Source organism: Myotis lucifugus, unplaced genomic scaffold (assembly GCF_000147115.1).
Source record: "Myotis lucifugus unplaced genomic scaffold, Myoluc2.0 scaffold_1, whole genome shotgun sequence".
Classification (NCBI taxonomy): domain Eukaryota; kingdom Metazoa; phylum Chordata; class Mammalia; order Chiroptera; family Vespertilionidae; genus Myotis; species Myotis lucifugus.
This window is the reverse complement of record NW_005871049.1, coordinates 19579695-19598574: the sequence shown is the minus strand read 5'-3', so window position 1 is coordinate 19598574 and position 18880 is coordinate 19579695. Positions and strand designations below refer to the sequence as shown.

At 39.3% G+C, this 18880-nt stretch overlaps 1 protein-coding gene and 1 non-coding gene across 4 annotated transcripts in view; one reads left to right on the top strand and one right to left on the bottom strand.

The window, feature by feature from the left end:
• Nucleotides 1–18880, top strand: part of SH3D19 (SH3 domain containing 19) — a 153820-nt gene that overhangs the window by 69708 nt on the left and 65232 nt on the right. The window lies entirely within an intron of this gene.
• Nucleotides 12313–12416, bottom strand: LOC111826562. The gene has a single exon (XR_002829915.1). It is a non-coding gene; the product is annotated as a small nucleolar RNA U13 (small nucleolar RNA).

The window sequence follows — 18880 nt, the reverse complement described above, 5'->3', positions numbered from 1 at the left end:
TTGCAGTGGGAGATGTGAAAGGATTGTTAGCATTTTATGTCATTCTACAGAGAAATATATATATAATGTTGTTTTATTGTGGTTTTAAGAAATGTCACTTTAGCATTTCCCCCTGGAGTGATGGGAATGAAAATGAAGCATCTATATGGTATATCAGTTGGTAATTGAAAAGTTTTATCAGCTGGCCTACCACTGCCAGCTTAGTGTGGCACTTAATACTTAGTGTGGGGGCTTCTCTGGAGTTGTTTCAAATTAAACTATCAGCAGGAGTTAACTCTAGAACAGCAGCTGCTCCTGTTTTATTACTTTTTCTCAAGATGGGTATTGTAGCCAACCATTTCTCAGCAGTCTAGGGAGCACATAGAACTCCTAGCCCTTAAATTTTTCATCCTAATTCTTTCCTCTCTTTCCCTTGGGTTAGTTATATTTTATATTAGTTCTTTTCTTTTCTTCAGTGTAATTTAGAAGCAGTTATTTACACAGTTCTACAAAATCTATATTAAATAGCCTTTAGTTGAGTAAACTTTGTATACATCTTTGTGGATCTCAATCTGTCCCTAGGTTATGGTTTTACCCCAGCTAATAAATATCCTTGTACATATGGACTATAATTTTTTTAATGTTTTTCTCTTACTGGCATAGCATATATCACATTCTTCAAACGTATTGATTAGGACTTTTAACCACAGAAGTATACTAGCTAATTCCTGGAAGAATCTTAGTATGGGACAGAATTGCTAAATAGTCATTTAGTAGCCCAGTCATCTCCTGTCTCAGTAACAGTAAACGGCTGTTGATTAAAATTTAGTCTTGCCTTTATACATAAAACACTTCTCAAAACCAGAAATCAGGCCTGGTCCCAAAAATACAATGTCAGGGTTGGGGCTTCCTTTTTGATCAGGTGCTCTTGGTCAGTGATTTTCAACTGGTGTACCACAAGAATTTTTAAAAGATGCAATATCTGACTATTTAGTCAGGGGCACTGACCTCTTTTCCCTAGATTGTAAAAAAAAAAAAAAAAGATAATAGCTTGTGCCGTGCCAGCACAGCCAAGGTTCGGTGAGCCTGAGGGGGGGCGGCGAAGGTTGTAGAAAAGACAGACAAAGAGAATAAGCTGGGTCTAGGTCAGCCGTGGGCAAACTACGGCCCGCGGGCCGGATCAAGCCCGTTTGAAATGAATAAAACTAAAAAAAAAAAAAAGACCGTACCCTTTTATGTAATGATGTTTACTTTGAATTTATATTAGTTCACACAAACACTCCATCCATGCTTTTGTTCCGGCCCTCTGGTCCAGTTTAAGAACCCATTGGGGCCCTCGAGTCAAAAAGTTTGCCCACCCCTGGTCTAGGTGGATCTTTCTGTGCCTAGCTGAGGCCACAGAGAGAGATCCAGACAGCAAGCTGAGCCTTTATTTTATAGCCAGAGGTAAACAGGGTAGTGGTCACCATAGTTACAGTGTTCTTGTGAGTTTCACTTGTTTTGGCAGCACTTGCTGCACCTCCCACAGCCCATTAGCTACCCAGATACATCTAGGGAGTCATAAGGTCAAGCCTAATTATGCTAAGAGGGCTGTGCCCTCTAAGCTGGGACTTTTTTGTGGCTTTGCCAACAGATGAGTCTGAGGCTTAACCCTATAGCCACTCCCTACAATAGCTAACAAAATAATAGTTATTCAGTGTAAGTGAATCAAAATTATACCTATTTTTTGTGTAAAATTACATATATATATATATGCATGCCGTGGAATTTTAGTAATTAGTTGATGTGTGCCATGAGATGAAAAAGGTTGAAAATCGCTGCTCAAAATCAGAGCATTCTGCCCTAGTGACAAGCTTTTGTTACTTCCAATCTTGTTCCAGTTGTAGAGTGGCTTTCCAGAGATGTAGAGTGAGCCTGCCCATCCTGTACAACACTTAAATGCAGCAAAAAAAGGCAGGCATGCCAAAGAAGGACTTTTGTGTGACTCTCTCCTTATGGAAAGGAGGATTGAGAATCAGTATGCTTTGGTGATTAGGAAAATAAAAGAATAGGAGGAAAGTATCACTTGTCTGATTGCCCTAGTTAGAGTAACGTATCTAGAATGCAGGGTGGGGCTAAAGAAGGTTTACAGTTGTTCATGTGGGAAATAATATAATAATTAATAAATAATAATACAAGAATAAACTGTGTTTCACATACAACTGTAAACCTACTTTTCCCCACCCAGTACAAACATCCCCTCAATTGTAAACCTGTTTCCTGGAGATAATATTGCTCCTGGCACAATGTGTTGTCCAGGCAGTCAAGGGATGCTATCAAGGGATGACAAATAGGACCTAAATAGGTCATCTATTGCCCAATACTTTCTCTTTTGGTTACAGATTCTAAAGACACTCCAAGTAAAAAGCCCTAATAAGCTGAACTACACTGTTAAGAATTTTTCTATATGGCAAATTCCTATCTTTAACACCATTATTCTTTTTGTCTTAAATGAAATTATATTCACTCGTTCTGATTATAAGGCAAATTATGTTCATGATAGAAAATTTGGAAAAAATAAGCATATAAAAGAAAAAATCATCTATAAGTCCACCTTCTCATAGTTAATCACTATTATATTTTGATATATTTCTTTCTGGTTTTTATCTTTTTATACAATGCTATTATTTTAACATAGAGGCTCCTGAATATATTGCTTTTAAATTGTTGTTTTCATCTAATGTTATTTCATAAACATTTTCCCATTTTAGTAGTCTTATAAACTATGATTATATTTTCTACTACAAAGTAATACATTTTTATTATAGGAAGTTTATTTAAAAAAAAAGAAAAAAATTAAAGTTATTCATGGTCCAACCACTGAATAATAACTACTATTGGTATATTGGTGGGTCAACCTTTCTGCTGTGCATATTTAGTGTATTTTTATAAAATATAATTGGGATTATACTGCACATAGTATTGTATATTACCTTGTTTTGTTTTGTTAGTCCTCACCCAAGGATATTTTCCATTGATTTTTAAAAATATATATTTTATTGATTTTTTTTACAGAGAGGAAGGGAGAGGGAGAGGGATAGCGAGTTAGAAACATCCATAAGAGAGAAACATCGATTCAGCTGCCTCTTGCACGCCCCCTACTGGGGATGTGTCCGCAACCCAGGTACATGCCCTTGACCGGAATCGAACCTGGGACCCTTGAGTCCGTAGGCCGACGCTCTATCCGCTGAGCCAAACCAGCTAGGGCTCCATTGATTTTTTAGAGAGAGTGGAGGGGAGGGGGGAAACAGAGAGAGAAACATTGGTGTGAGGGAGACACATCGATTGGGTGCCTCCCACATGCGACCCAACCTGGGCCAGGGGATTGAGGTATGTGCCCTTGCCTGGAATCGAACCCGGGACCGTTCAGTTTGAGGGCTGATGCTTTATCCACTGAGCCAAACTAGCTAAGGCTGCCTTTTTTTTTTTTACAAAACAAGAGTTTATAAACATTTTTCTAAGATATGATTTTTAATGGTATTCCATCATGTCGATATCAAACTTTAATTATTTTGCTGTTGTCAGACATTTAGGTTATTTTCAATTTTTTCCTATTATAAACAGTGGGGTGGTAAGATTCTTACATCTGCATTTTAATAGGCCATCACTGATTACCTCCTTGTGATAAATTCCTAGCAGTGAAATTAATAGATCAAAGTTAATGGATCAAAAAAATGTTTTCAGACTTTGTACATGTACTATCAAATTGCCTCAATAAAAGGTTGCAGTCTCACCACTATAACTTGATTTAAAGATCACCTCTTGCCCCCATGTTGCTTATGAATGAACTAGAAAATAACCAATAAGGACTTTTCCTTTCAACTTGACTCATATTTTTATGTTAGAATGCTCAGATTTGTTAACCATGGCCCATTTCTGTAATTTTTAGTTCAGACCCCCAAACAATACTTTCCAAAAGAATCTTGTACTAATTCAGAGCCCCCATAAATCCTCTTGCCCAGAGCCTTTTAGAGGCCTTTCTCCAAGGGCATTTAGGAGTCAGATCACCTGGATTAGAAGCATAGACATCAGTGCCTATCCCTTATGTTGTATTTGAAATCAGGAATGTTATGTTCAGGTTTGGGGAACTTCTAGAGTGACTCAAAATGAATACAAAAAATACTCCCAGATCATACCCAAGATTGGAGAACTTTTTAGGGCAATCCAAATGGATTTTGAAAAATACCTTTTCAGCTATTTAGGTTCTGCTCATATTTGTAAAATCATTCAGAAAGGCAGTGAAATATAAGATAAAGTGCTTGGGTTTGAACTTCAGGCTGCCTGAATTAGAATCCAGCTTTTCCCCTTAGCAGCTATGTCCGTTGGGCAGTTTCTTAATCCTTGTGTACCTCAGTTTACTCATCTGTAAATGGGGCTAATAATAATACCTCAGGTTTATTTTGATGATTATTTAGTTGCTGTATCAGTTAGAGTTGAAACAGAGAAACAGAACCAGAAGTATATTAAGAGATTTATCGTAGTTCATTGGCCTATGTGATTGTGGGGGCTGGCGAGACAAGTCAGAAATCCATAGAGCAGATCACTAGGAAGGGCAGGCTGGAACTTCCGTACATGGACTGAAGCTGCATCCACCAGCAGGATTTTTTTCTTCATCAAAGAAGCCTCAGCTTTGCTCTTAAGGCCTTTCAGTTGATTGAATGAGGCCTGCTCAGATTATCAAGGATTATCTCCCATACTGATTATGAACTTTAACCACATAAATTTGTGTTTAATTGGATAACTAGAGACTGTAGCCTAGCCAAGTTGACATAAAATTGATCATCACAGTTGCTTTGGACTTCAGTTAGGTAGACTAAACCCACTTGGGACTGAATTTTCAAGCTCGGGGCTCTTCAAGTGTCTATAACCAAGTTCTTTCTGACAGATATTTGATATCTGTTAGTTTTGTCATGAGTAACTGTACCGTTGCATTATTCATAATCCTAAAGGGTTCTCTCTGTTGGAACCTGGTCATGGCAGGATTCCATGCAGGAACATAAACTGGTGGTATCTGCTCTTACCATATTTGTGTTACCCTTCCATGCTTGTATGAGCACACTGCTACACAGGTCTGTTTTGTGTGGACTGGTAAAGTCTGGCATTGTCCGAACTGTTGAGGGTCCCATAGGCTTCTGACATAGTGACATGATACTAGCTTTGGCTACTTAGAGAAAAGATACAGATTCGGTCCTATCTTTTTAATAGCCCTGGTTTTTCATAGCCAAGATTCTACATATTAAATGAACTTCCTTTTGGGAAGTTAATTGTAGTCCTTTGAGCATAAGAAACCCTAACCTCCTCTCAATCTGAATACAGGAGGCTGTCTTCTTTGTTCCCTCACTCAAAGTAGGAAAGACTGGCCACTCAGAAGTAAAATAGCGAGTGGAAAAAGCACAATAAACATTGTTAGGATACTTCCTTATGGTCTTGGGTTTCAAAGCTTTTAGCAGTAGCTCTGGACACAATGCCTATAGTTGATCCTCTTGTGGCTTCTAGGCCTACATTTCAATGACTGGTTTGTTTGCAGTCCTACTAAACCTTACCTCATGCAGGAGTGGTTGCTGCAGTGCAAGCAGTCCCTGCCTGCTTCTCAGAACTGCCTCCCAGACTCAGGGAACCAGGTTTTCACACAGCCTTACCACATTTGACCATAGGTGGTAGACTTCTGACCCAAATGCTTTGATAATCAAGTTCTTTCTCTTGAAAGTTTAAACTAAAGATAGAGCTGAGAGACATGGTTTCCAGAGCTTGAAAATTGTTTCAATTTGGGTTTGGTGGGACATATATACTGATGAACACAGGACAGATACACTGATGAACAAGCAGAGCTAGTCCAACTTTAGCAGAAGATGGAAGAGGGAAGCAGAGAGAGTGTGGCCTCAGAGAAAGTGAGGAAGAATAAGAGCTTGTGCAAGAAGCCCCCTTGTTTCCCAGGGCTGCTTGAAGTTCACCTGCACTTGCTGTTTGTGGAAATACCCTTATATGCTCATAAGTAAAACCTCATTTTAAAACTTTAGTTTAAAAGAGTTTCAGATGCTTTTACCATCACAAGATAATATGATGCCATTAGAAGAAATAACCATAAGTATATTATAATTTAGAAATGAAAATTACACATTTAACCTACTTATATTGGCTTTAGGACTAACCCAAACTATTGCCTTGTTTCAGGATTTATTTCCATGAATTTATTTCTAGGTTAGGGTACCATGAATATATTGAAAAAACAGAGCAGAATAGTACTTTAAAGTATTTATGTACAAACCAAATCCCTGCCATATAATATAGTGTGTGAAGGAAGAAATGTATTGTTTGTCTTATGAACACTGACATCAGGTCTATGCCTTACTGAGTAATAGAAGCCTTCATTGTTTTGTCTTTTTCCACCAACAAAAACAACACACACCTCTTTTAATGTAGGATCTCCTAAAACAACACAAAATACAGCCAGTCCCATGAATTTGTTTGCACATACCCCTTGACATGTTATATGTTATAAATAAATCCAGAAGTGATGAAAGTCGTCAGTCATTTTCTAATACTCTTCAAAACACCTCCCCCTTCCTCCACCATTGCCTTTGAGTTAAATCTTCCAAGCCATGGGATATTCAGTGGAAGAAGACAAGTTCTCGGGGTTCCTTGGTAATTAATTCACAATTGTCACTTATATAAGTGTTTTTTTGTGTTTTTCTCTCAACATTCAGGTGAACTTTTTGTGAGGCAGGAAAGCACAGTAACTAAGAACACTGTCTAAGTTCAAATCCTGGCTTCATCATTTACAAGCTATGAGACCTTAGATATATCTCATCTGTAAAATGGGGATAATGATAGTACCTCTTCTAAAGGTGGATGTGTGGATTCAGTGAGTCAAAAGACATGAGGCATTAGAGCGGTGCTCAATTATGCTACCTGTTATTTTTGGAGTGGGTTTGTTATCAAGTCCAACTCTCTTTACTCCAGTTGGATTAAGTAATTGATTTTTATTAAGTGGAATTTAAATTGGGATCTTGGAGTTTTTTAAGTTTCTTATTTTAAAACATTTAGAGGAGTAGGTAGAGATCATCCAAACATTCCCAATACTCTTATATTATACATGGGGAAACTGACATTAAGTTATATGATTATGCTCACAGAGCAAGCAGTGGCAGGGCTGAAACTGAACCTCAACCCCCCTCATACAGTTCACTCTCTATGTTTGAAAACTATCAGAATGATCCTTGGTCCTGAGCCCTCTATGCCCTGTGTCTCCAAGAATTCATTTATACTAGTAGATGGTATAATTAATGCAAGCAGATGCTTTATGCACAAGGGTAGGTCACCTCTGCTCTCTTTGGCCCTTTACTTGCCAAAAGAAGCAACTTAATCTGGGTATTTAAATAAAGTAGTACCCTTCACTTTTTTAAAAATAGTGCTTACTTGCCCTAGCTGGTTTGGCTCATTGGATAGAGCATAGGCCCTCGGACTTAAGGGTCCCAGGTTCGATTCCAGTCAAGGGCATGTACCTTGGTGGTGGGCTCAATCCCCGGCCCTGGTCGGGCAGATGCGGGAGGCAACTAATTGATGTGGCTCTCTCACATTGATGTTTCTCTCTCTGTCTCTCTCCCTCCTTTCCACTCTCTCTAAAATCAATGGAAAAATACCCTCAGGTGAGGATTAACAAAAAAATAAATAAATAAAATAGTGCTTACTGAGAATATATCCTTCAAATCTCCCATAGATTTGTTCTGCTTAGGTCTGAGGCAAAATCACAACTTGCATTTATGATACGCCTGTTGTTGGAAGGATCACGACTTAAATAAAATCTCTATGAAACATTGATAAGTACATGTTTGATATCAAACAGATATATTGGAGTTCCTGTACAATGATATATTTGAAAGTGGGATTCACTTATATTCCACAAATAGTTATTGTGTGTGATAAGCACTTTGCTAGGCATTGTGCTAAACTTAGAGAGTTGAAACCCTAAAAAATAAAATTACAGAAATTTTGCCCTACCCTGATTTACTTTAAACTCTATTAAGGTTAGCAGTCATCCTGTCTCCTTTTACTAGTTAGCATTTTTATCCTTTTACTAGTACTTCTCTTCTTTTTATTTATTTATTTATTTTACTTTATTTTTATTTTATTTTATTTTTTGCATGTATTTTTTTTAAGTTATATTTGTGGTTGAAAGTATTTCAGATGTCTTCCCCCCCGCCCCCCAATTGACTCCCTCCTCCCTGCTCTTGCACCCTCCCCAGGCCTTTACTGCACTATTGTTTGTGTCCATGGGTTATGCATATATGCATATAAGTTCTTTGGTTAATCTTTCCTGCTCTCCCCCACCCCCTTTCCCTCTGAGATTTGTTGGTCTGTTGCATGCTTCCATGTCTCTGGATCTATTTTGTTCATCAGTTTATTTTGTTCTTTAGATTCCACCCTAACTTCTCTTCTTTTTAAAACAGCACCCCAAATAGTCTGTCTTTATGTGGTAGGCCCTGAGAATGGGCCTGCTTGACCTCACTCCTCAGTTTAAACATGACTTCACCTTGAGAAAAAATATGTGGGTTTTGACAATTTTTGTTGCTCTGGGGAATAATGCTGTCATTCAGTGTTTACAGTTAAATGTTACACTTCTGCTTGTAGAGGATCTTTTCTAGCTCCTTCTGTAACATCTTACAAATAAAACATGAAAAAGTAGAGTTTGCATATCAGTTTTAAAAACACACATACATAATTGTGACAAATGTTTCATTAATGTATCATGCAAACAATAGGGGCAACTGGGGTATATGGAAACTCTTTACAGAAAGTTGTACTTTGAAAACAAACTCTTTTTTCTCTGATAAGCTGCATCTTTATTTAGTGGGTTAGTGGGATCCAGGTCAGCACTAGCACAGTAACAAGAACTGGAAGTTCAGGATAGGGTCAGGGACAGGGATCTGGTCCAGCCCTTTCCTTGCAGAAGCTCCCCTACCCTTCCTAAAGAGAAGAAGCGTGGGAGAGAAGGCCCCACAGAGGTGGGAAGGGTTTGTCATAAGACCTATCATCTAGTCTGTAATGGGCTGATGCTGACATGGATGTTTCTTGAAGATGAGATCCCATTGAGAGACACAGTGAGGGCTGGGGATGCCATGGGCTACAGTGAGCTGGAAGGGTCCAGACTGGTCAGCAGGGCTTAGAGTTTGCACAAGCAAATGCTCTCACTGTTCTACAAGTCATCTGCCTTTGTCACTTCATGCTACTAAGAAAAAAATCAACACCGACTCCCACCTTAATTAAGTCTTACTAAGGCTAACCTAAAACCCATGGGAGTTACATGCAGAGAGGAAATCCAAGGCCAGGGTTTTCAAACTGTTTCCACAGAGCACTTTGGTCCCTGCAGAGGCAAAGGTTGAGCCTGTCACTGGGGCTGGGGGTCAGTGTAGAGGGAGGGGAGGGCCCAGAGGGACCCGCTGTGTAAGAGGCCATGTGTGCCGTGCAGGCTCCAGTTGCTGGGAGATTTCTCTTGTATTCTGAGACATTTACTTCACCTGTCTAATGTAGTTCTTCTCTATATCTTTAGTTGTAGGACTTCTGTTCAGCTGGATTTCAGGCAGTTCTCAATGATGATTATTCTGTAGTTTAGTTATAATTTTGATCTGGTTGTGGGAGGATATGAGGATGCATTTACCTACACTGCCAACCATGACTGAAAGCCAGCATTTCCACTGTTTCAGAGGGTCAGGAATCTGGGAGCAGCTTAGTTAGGTGGTTCCAGCTAAGTGTCTCTCATGAAGTCACAGTCCAAAACAAACACTTCTACTGAGATGTTAGCATTAAAAGGGAATACAAGTGCAGTCATGTGCTACATGATGGTATTTTGTTCAATAATAGACCACATATATGATGACAGTCCCATAATATTATAAGGGAGCTGAAAATTTTCTATCACCTACTGACGTCCTAGCCATTGTAATGTTGTTACAATGTATTTGTGTTTTTAGCTAGGTGCTACACAAAAGTCAAAAAGTTAAAAAGTTTTTAAAGTTAAAAGTTACAATAAGCTAAAGTTAACTAATTATTGAAGAAAAATATTTTTATAAATTTAGTGTAACCTTAGAGTACAGTGTTTATAAAGTCTACAGCAGTGTACAGTAATGTTCTAGACCTTCACATTCACTCACCACCCACTCACCGACTCACCCAGAGCAACTCCTAGTCCTGCAAGCTCCATTTATGGTGCCCTATGCAGGTGTACCATTTTTATATTTTATACCGTATTTTTATTGCATCTTTTCTATGTTTAGATACACAAATACTATTGTGTTACAGTTACCTATAGTATTCAGTATAGTAACTTGCTGTACAGCTTGTAGCCTAGGAGCAATAGGCCATACCATATGGCATAGGTGTGTAGTAGGCTATACCATCTAAGTTTGTGTAAGTGCACTCTGTGATGTTCACATGATGACAAAATCATCTAATAACGTCATGGTTAAGAAATGCATGACTGTACAGTCTTTATGTTAAAATTGTAAAAGGCTGTCTAAAGTTTGAAACATTTTTATATCACAGGAACAAAAATGAACTAAAGGCTGATTTTTAATTACTTTGGCACAATTGTATCTAGAGCACAAATCAACTTGTATTATAGTTTATAATTATACTAGAGGCCCGGTGCATGAAAATTCCCTCAGCCTGGCCTGCCCCCTCTCATAGTCTGGGAGCCCTCAGGGGTGGGAGGCGACCTGGCGATCAGGGGAAGGCGATGCCTCATCACACCTCTGCTGCTGCCACTGCTGGCAGCACAAGCCTCGGCTGGCCCTGGTTGCCTGCACCTCGGGCTGGCCCTGGGGGGCTGAGGGGACTGGGCGCCGCCATCTTGTGACAGTCAATCAGCATATTCCCTCCTTATTGGCTGTGGGCACTGCCATCTTTGGCAGTCAATTAGCATATTCCCTCCTTATTGGCTGTGGGTGCCGCCATCTTTGCGACAGCATGAGGTCAATTAGCATATTCCCTCTTTATTAGATAGGATTTATGAGTCTGGCTCCTCACCCAAAAGCAGTTGTTCATCTTTGTATCTCCATGTTTGGTATGTAACAGATGATCAGTGGTTAATGTTTCCTAATTTAAGAGGAGACACTTTCAAGTGAGCTAGAAACAACTAGAAATCTGAGTACTGCAAGAAATGTATTTCTTTTTGAGGCTATTTGCAAAAGTAAATAAATAGGGTGGAGAAAAGCTTTCTGATTTGTATTTTGTGTTGGTTTCCTTGTCATACTGTCCTTATCTCAGGCAGAAAAATCATCCAATAGCCCTGCTACCCCACTACGGGGACTGTTCAACATCAGATGACTTTCTAGGGAAACTGTTTTTGCTGTTGCTGATCGTCCTGTCATGGGAATTCCACTCAGTCCTTCCTAGACCCTTGGTGTCGGGGTTGTCCAGATGCAGGTGGCTTATGGAGATGAGGTGGAATCAGGAGTATAGCTTGCAAGCATGTCTTTGATTCTAACCCGGCCAACAACAGTTACAGTTCTCTTTGCTCTTTGCTCTCCATCTTCTTCTTGTTCTCTTTTTCTTGAAATTCCAGGAAGAATCCCAAATATCCTCTGAGGGGTTCAACTCAGCATGCAACAGCTATATATCTCTCTCCTAGAAAAAGTGTGGCCTCAGTTTTAGAGTCAGAGTATTTGTCTGGAAGCAACATATGTAACTTTATCACACCAGCCTTGGGTGTTTGGAAAGGCTTTCATCTCTTTGCCACTCCACCAAAACAGGAATGATATTTGCTACCTAGCTAAGTAGACCTATATGTAGAGGGAATTACTAGATAATGTATCTTCTTTTTTTGACAGTAAGGCTGTTAAAAAACAAGTCTATCTACCTGCCTATCTCTACCTACCTACCTGTTCATTCATCTATCCATTCACACATTGATTTCAATTGATTGCTATTTATTATGAATTCTTGAAGGGTCATGGCCCAAGAAACAATTAGTATATGTTATGGACATTTGTAAGGTGGCATAGCCACTGGTTAAAGGTGTGAGCAGGATGATCTTAAGTGCCACTTGAGGTTTGAATTAGGACTGGACTGTCCTGCCAATCCTGTTCTAAAAATGCAAACACTGGACTAGCTGGGAATTTACAGAGTGACTTTGGCTGCTGCAAGAAGGTAAATATTACTATTCATATCCGCAATCTTGCCAATGAGAATCTATTTTATTATGTTTTAAAGTTTGGTTATACTTTAATCTCTCTTTCAGTTGTATTTAACTTGAGTTGACATCCATGATTAGTTCTATATTTGTGATTTTTTTTTTCATGTCAGACGGGTAATGTGCCAAAGTCATAATAAGGTTTGTGGGAGGCACATCTCACACAAAAGTGTGAGCACCCAATCATAATGCTTATGAACTACAAAAGAATCTGTGATATTTCTTTTAAGATTCTAGATATCCTTAGGTGGTTCCACATTTTCTAATCTGTATTACAATTGCCAGCTTAAAAATCAACCAAAAAACCCAAAACTAAAAGCTTGCCTATTTACTTTTCTTCTTCACTTAACCATAAGTTCTTTTACTGTAGGGCCTCATCTTTTTACTCTTGTCTCAGTCCCTAGGAGAATCCCCGGAACATAGAAGACACTAAGGAAATAATAGTTACATTAATGATTTTTTAATTCTAAGTGTTTCTGTTCATTTAATTTGATTATTAACTTCTTATTATTTTTGTTTTATGTTTAAGCAGTACAGGTTTGTTAAATATATAGCTCGTTGTTGTTGTTTTTGCTTTTTTTGTAAGCAGTTTTGAAATCATATGCATGCTGCTGTGCATACTAGAATTCTGGATGGTTTTTACCCCTGTAATGGCTTGTAAGATTTGACCTCAGTCTGTTTCCAGAGAGTGATTGGTTATCTCATGGTTTGAATGTAATTTTGATTTTTCAAAGTTCATGAATTTAACATGAACCAAATACTTTTCTTGAATTTAACATGAACCAAATACTTTTCTTTTTTCTTTTATTTTTTGCCATAGCAAATATTTTTAAAAAATAACTTAAAAGTATAAAATGAGTAATGTTAATCCTAGTGGGTTTGGCTCAGTGGATAGAGCGTGGCCTGGGGATTGAAGGGTCCCAGGTTTGATTCCAGTCAAGGTCACATGCCCTAGTTGTGTGCTTGATCCCCAGTAGGGGGTGTGCAGGAGGCAGTCAATCAGTGATTCTGTCTCATCATTGATGTCTCTATCTCTCTCTCCCTCTCCCTTCCTCTCTAAAATCAATAAAAATATTTTAAAAATAAAACAAAATGAATAATGTTTATTATATAAAATTTGGAAAATAGAGAGACATAGGTAGGTAACAAATCATAATTCTGTGCCTCTTAAAGCCAACTATTGTTAACATTTTGGGCATAGGCAGTGATGTGCTAATAAATGTTTAACAACCAGCTCCCTTAGTGCAATTCCAATATAAATGTTGGTTGATATTTTTATTAATATTAATGAGTAAGATGAAAGTGAAACAACCAAAACATGTCAGAATTCCCACTCTTTTTGTCAATGATGGATAATAGTTTTTAAATACTGGAAGAATGTTTCCTCAAATTTGTGTGCTATTCATAACATAACAGCTAAGGTGAATCTGCATTATTAACATTTTCTCTGTCACTTTTTTAATCAATAAAATGATAAATTAGGCTCTGGTTTGCCAGTATTTGTGCTATAAATACACCTACTATGGCCAATTTCAAGCTACCGACAGGACACCACTGATGGTGAATGGGGAAGAGATTGACAGTAATACATCATTATGTTGTATTTCCACTGTAAAGACATGAGAGGCATAAATAGTCTCAAGAGCCTGGATAATAGTAAGGGTGGTAAAATGATTAGGAAATAATTAGTTTTAAGTATTTATTGCCTTTGTTTTTGTGTGATTTATTTAAATATAAGTTTATATAATCTGTATAAGTTTATGTAATTTTTAAATAATGGCTATATTTAATAACTGGCCTGCAGAATTTCTGAGAATTTGTTAGCTCTCTTGAGCCAGTGTGAGTGGACTCATGCACATCACTGAATACATAGATATGTTCTCACTTTTCTTGTATAAATATAAAACATAAATATGTTTACTTATATATTTGGGTGTTTATTTTTTAGAGTAAGGTTTTAAAAACAAGGTTGGGATCATACTGAATATTCCGTTTGCGTACCTGTTTGTCTACCTCATAGAAGTAAATTCTGATATCAGTTGGTCATGCTCTGTTGCTTTGCCAGATTATACTTCAGGCCATTTCACAGCAGGTAGAGCTGGTCACATGGGAGATTAGGTGAGAATGGGTGTATAAATGCCTCTTCAGTGTAGAGGGAAGAGGAGAGATTGAGTGGGAACAGGGGCAGCATAAATCTCCTGTGTAGCAGGCGGGTTATTTTAAAGTATGGTGGGCTTCATCATTCCTCAGGCAGTGTCCTCACCTTGAGAGTCTTGCTCCTCTCATCCACAATATAGTGCCCCATTCAATGTTCACCTGGACCCCGTATCTGCCATTTTCTTCCACATTCTCTTCGGCATCTTCTTGCTTTCTTATTTTCTGCTTCTTTTCCATGTTTTTAGGAGGCAAATTTAAATTTACTCTCTATAAATCTTTCTAAATATCTTGAAAAAATAAAATGACTTGTTAGGGGGCAGTGGTACTCAGTGTCCACAGATTTAATGAACATTCATACACTTAAATGAAGGTATCCTGAAATGCATAATACGTGTTCTAAAACTTATTTTTCTTTGGGCTCCTCAATCTAGAAATGTCAGAGATTGGGTAATTTCATATAAGTATTGGTGGTCATCATTTTAAATGACTTTAAAGTCCTTTAACTACCAGATATGTTCTTGGTATCCGATGTAAAAGTTTTCCAGTGACTTTGCAAAAAATAGATATTATCTGGTGGACATGCTGCTTATGCTATTTATGTATGCAACAATTGGAGAAGTTCTTAAATACTTGCAGTAAAAGTGTTCATGATGACGGAAGAGGACTTGACTTTGGATGGTGGGCACACAGTGCAATATACAGATCCTGTAACAGAAACTCACACCTAAAACCTATATGAGCCTATTAACCAATGTCACCCTAATAAATTTAATTTTAAAAAAGTTTTCATGCTCTCCAGTGGTCGGCAAACTCATTTGTCAACAGAGCCAAATATCAACAGTACTTCTTCAAAATAGACTCGCCCAAGCCGAAAACCGACTTCTGCGCATGGGCCACGAAGTTTCAATCGCACTGTACGTGTGCGCCTGCACGTGGTATTTTGTGGAAGAGCCACACTCAAGGGGCCAAAGAGCCGCATGTGGCTCGTGAGCCGCAGTTTGCCAACCAGGGCTCTAGCCAATTTGGCTCAGTGGATAGAGCGTCAGCCTACAGACCGAAGGGTTCCGGGTTTGATTCCAGTCAAGAACTCATACCTGAGGGGGGGGAATAAGGACATTTGTAATACTTTAATCAATTTTTAAAAAAACATAAAAAAAAATGTATAATTAAAAAAAAAAGAGAGCTCATACCTCAGTTGGGTTGCAGGCTGCTCCCCAGCCCGGGCCCTGGCCAGGGCTCATGCAGGAGGCAACCAATCGATGTGTTTCTCTCACATCAGTATTTCTCTCTATCTTTTCCTCTCTCTTCCACTCTCTAAAAATCAATGGAAAAATATCCTCGGGTGAGGATTTTTTTAAAAAGTTTTCATGCCTATCCATTGTTGAAGTTTCTTTTCCAATTTCCAGAGAAGAACAAACAAATCCATGTGTTGTTAGAAGGAACTCAGCTGTTTCTGTGTTCCATTTTACATTCTGGGTCAAAGTCCTTGGCTTTATGACAGGAACTCTTTAAGAACTGCATGGTTTTGAAGGACTTAGTTAAATGACTTTTTAAAAATGGGGTTTAGTTTTTATTAATAAAGACCTTATATATAATTCACATTGCTTAGATTTTGCAGTTTTGTATGTTTATTTCTTCATTGTTACTCCCACTCGAAATCCCCACTCCCATAGATTGAGCCTGTTTTATTCTGGCTTAGACATCAGTGAGATTTGGTGAAAAGATAGAAATGTAATGCTGTAGGAAGTTCTAAAAGGGTAAAAAAGGAAGGGCTTAGCCAACTTTAAACCTTTGATCAAGTGATTACAAAGCTAAGAAATGTGTGGCTATGGTATTGACCTTTAAAAGATTTTAAAAAAATTATTGGTGTAGGAAAATCTTAGTTTCTCATAACAACTTAATAATTTAGTCATTTTCAATAACATTTAAACCAGAATATCTGCCTCACTATTTCAAATAAAAAATGGAGCTAATATTTGAGAAGTTAAACTTTTTTTATATTTTAAAGTCAGGGTTTCAAACTGACCTAATTTATTTCTGTTGGAAATGTCAATTAATACTTTAATCAGTTACAGATGCTTAAAATATGTATTTGTTTTTGCAGTGAAATACAGCAAACTGTCATCCCTCACCAGTTTTATTTTAATCCCACAAAGAACAGAAAAACACGCAAGCATGTTTCTCACCCTTTTTCTTCCCCTGCTGCCTTCTACTAAACCCACTGATTTTTCGTTGGTTTTTATTAGTAGTAAGGTTTTATTTTTTACAAGAGGATATTATACTGGTTAAGTGAGATGAATTTTGTCTCATTTGAAAACTGCCACATGCTCAGGTTAAGGCTTCTTCTCTAACCACTTTGTTTATAATATATTTTGTTGGTACCTACCTCCAAATATCAGCTGCTTCTGAAATTTTTGAATTTGGGTTCTGGTCTTGATTGCCACATCATCAGGAGATACCAGGCACCTATGCTATGTGATTCTCTTTTCTAAGTTTTAATACTAAGTGATTCAAAGTGAGTTAGGAACGATGTCAAAACAAAGACCAAAAATATTTGTCTGTGTTAATTGTATCTCCATTAAATAATTAATCCCCTCATCTTACTCTTATAGACTTATTAGGTTGTGTATGGAATCTAATTCCTCCTTTCCCTCCTTTCATTCTTCCTACCCACTCCTCCCATATCTTTAATATGACTTAAAACTCAAATAATAGATACTGCCACTTACTTATCTATAAAGAAATAGAATTAATGTTAGGTTATTTTTTAAGTTAGGTTTGTTTATGCAGAAACAAAATAAAAAGAGGACTAAAAGCTATAGCCAGAAATGTTAGAATTAAGAGCTATTCGCCATAACTTGGACATCAGAAAAGTATTACCAGGTAGGTCTCTGAGTTTACAGCAGCAAGTCTGAAATCAAGATGTTGGCAGGGCTATGCTTCCTCTGAAATCCATAGTTGAATCCTTCCTCACCTTCTCCTACCTTCTGGTGATTTGTCAGCACTCTGGCATTCCTTGGCTTACAGCTGTGTCACTCAAGACTGCCTTTGTTGTCACGCAGCACTTTCCCTGTGTGTCTCTGTCTTCACATGACCTTCTTATAAGGACACCAGTTATGTTAGATTAGGGGCCCACCTACTCCAGTATAACCTCATCTTAACTAATTACATTTGTAATGACCCCATTTCCAAATAAGTTCACATTCTGAGGTACTGGAAGTTAAGACTTCAACATATATTTGGGGGGAGGGGCAATTTGACCCAAATTACCCCCCCCCCATGTTTTACTTCAGTCAATACACCTTTCTTCTTTACAAAGGCAACAAAGGTATTTTTAAGTAATAATCTACACTAATAAAAGAGAAACATGGTAATTAGCGTACAACCACTACCCTTTTCATTGGCTAATCAGTGAGTATATGCAAATTAACTGTCAGCCAAGATGGCAGCCGTCAGCCAGGCAGCTGGAAGCGAACATGAGGCTTGCTTGCTTCAGTGACTGCGGACTCCAACGTTCCCCGCCTCACTTGCCGGCCTCTGAGTTGCAACTCTAAGCAACTATGTACTATGTTGCAAATAAGAAGGTAAACAAAACCCCAGAAACAGGCCGTCAGTCAGCCCCGGACCGCAACATTGTATCGATGTTTTCAGCAGTGAGGCCTCAGAGCTAAAGCTGGCCCAGAATTAAAAAAAAGAAAAGAAAACAAGGAGCGGAGCGGTTGGGAGCTTTTAGTCATCTGCCAGCCGGAAAACAGCCCTCAGCCCCTCACCCAGACTGGCCAGGCACCCCAGTGGGGACCCCCACCCTGATCCAGGACACCCTTCAGGGCAAACCAGCCAGCCCCTACCCATGCACCAGGCCTCTATCCTATATAGTAAAAGGGTAATATGCCTCCCGGCACTGGGATCAGCGTGACAGGGGGCTGCGCCCAAACCCCCTGATCGCCCTGCGGCTCTGTGTGTGACGGGGCGGGGCCACAACCTCCCTATCTGCCCTGCTCTGTTCGTGACAGGGGAAGGTGCCCAACCCCCTGATCAGCCCTGCTCTGTGCCTGATAGGGGGGAGCTCCCCAATCCCCTGATCGCCCTGGGGCTCTTTGTTTTACAGGGTGCGGCGCACCAACCCCCTGATCGGCCCTGCTCTGGGTGTGACAGGGGGCAGCGCCCCAACCCCCCTGATCGGCCCTCCCTTTGTGGGGTGAAAAGAGGGGGGGGCCCCCAAATCCCCCCCCCCCCCCCAAGGGCCCCTGGTTTTGGGGGGGGGAAAGGAAAAAAACCCTAAAATCTTCCCCTTCGCCCCTGGCCCTGGGGGGGGAAAAGGGGGGGGCCCCCCCAAACCCCCTGATCTGGCCCTGGTTTTGGGGGGGGAAAAAAGGGGGGGGGCCCCCAAACCCCCCCCCCCGGGGCTTTTGTTTGTGGGGGAAAAGGGGAAAAACCCTAAACCTTCCCCCTTTTGGCCTGTCCCTGAAGGGGGAAAAGGGGGCAGAGCCCCCAAACCCCCCGTATCCGCCCCTGTTT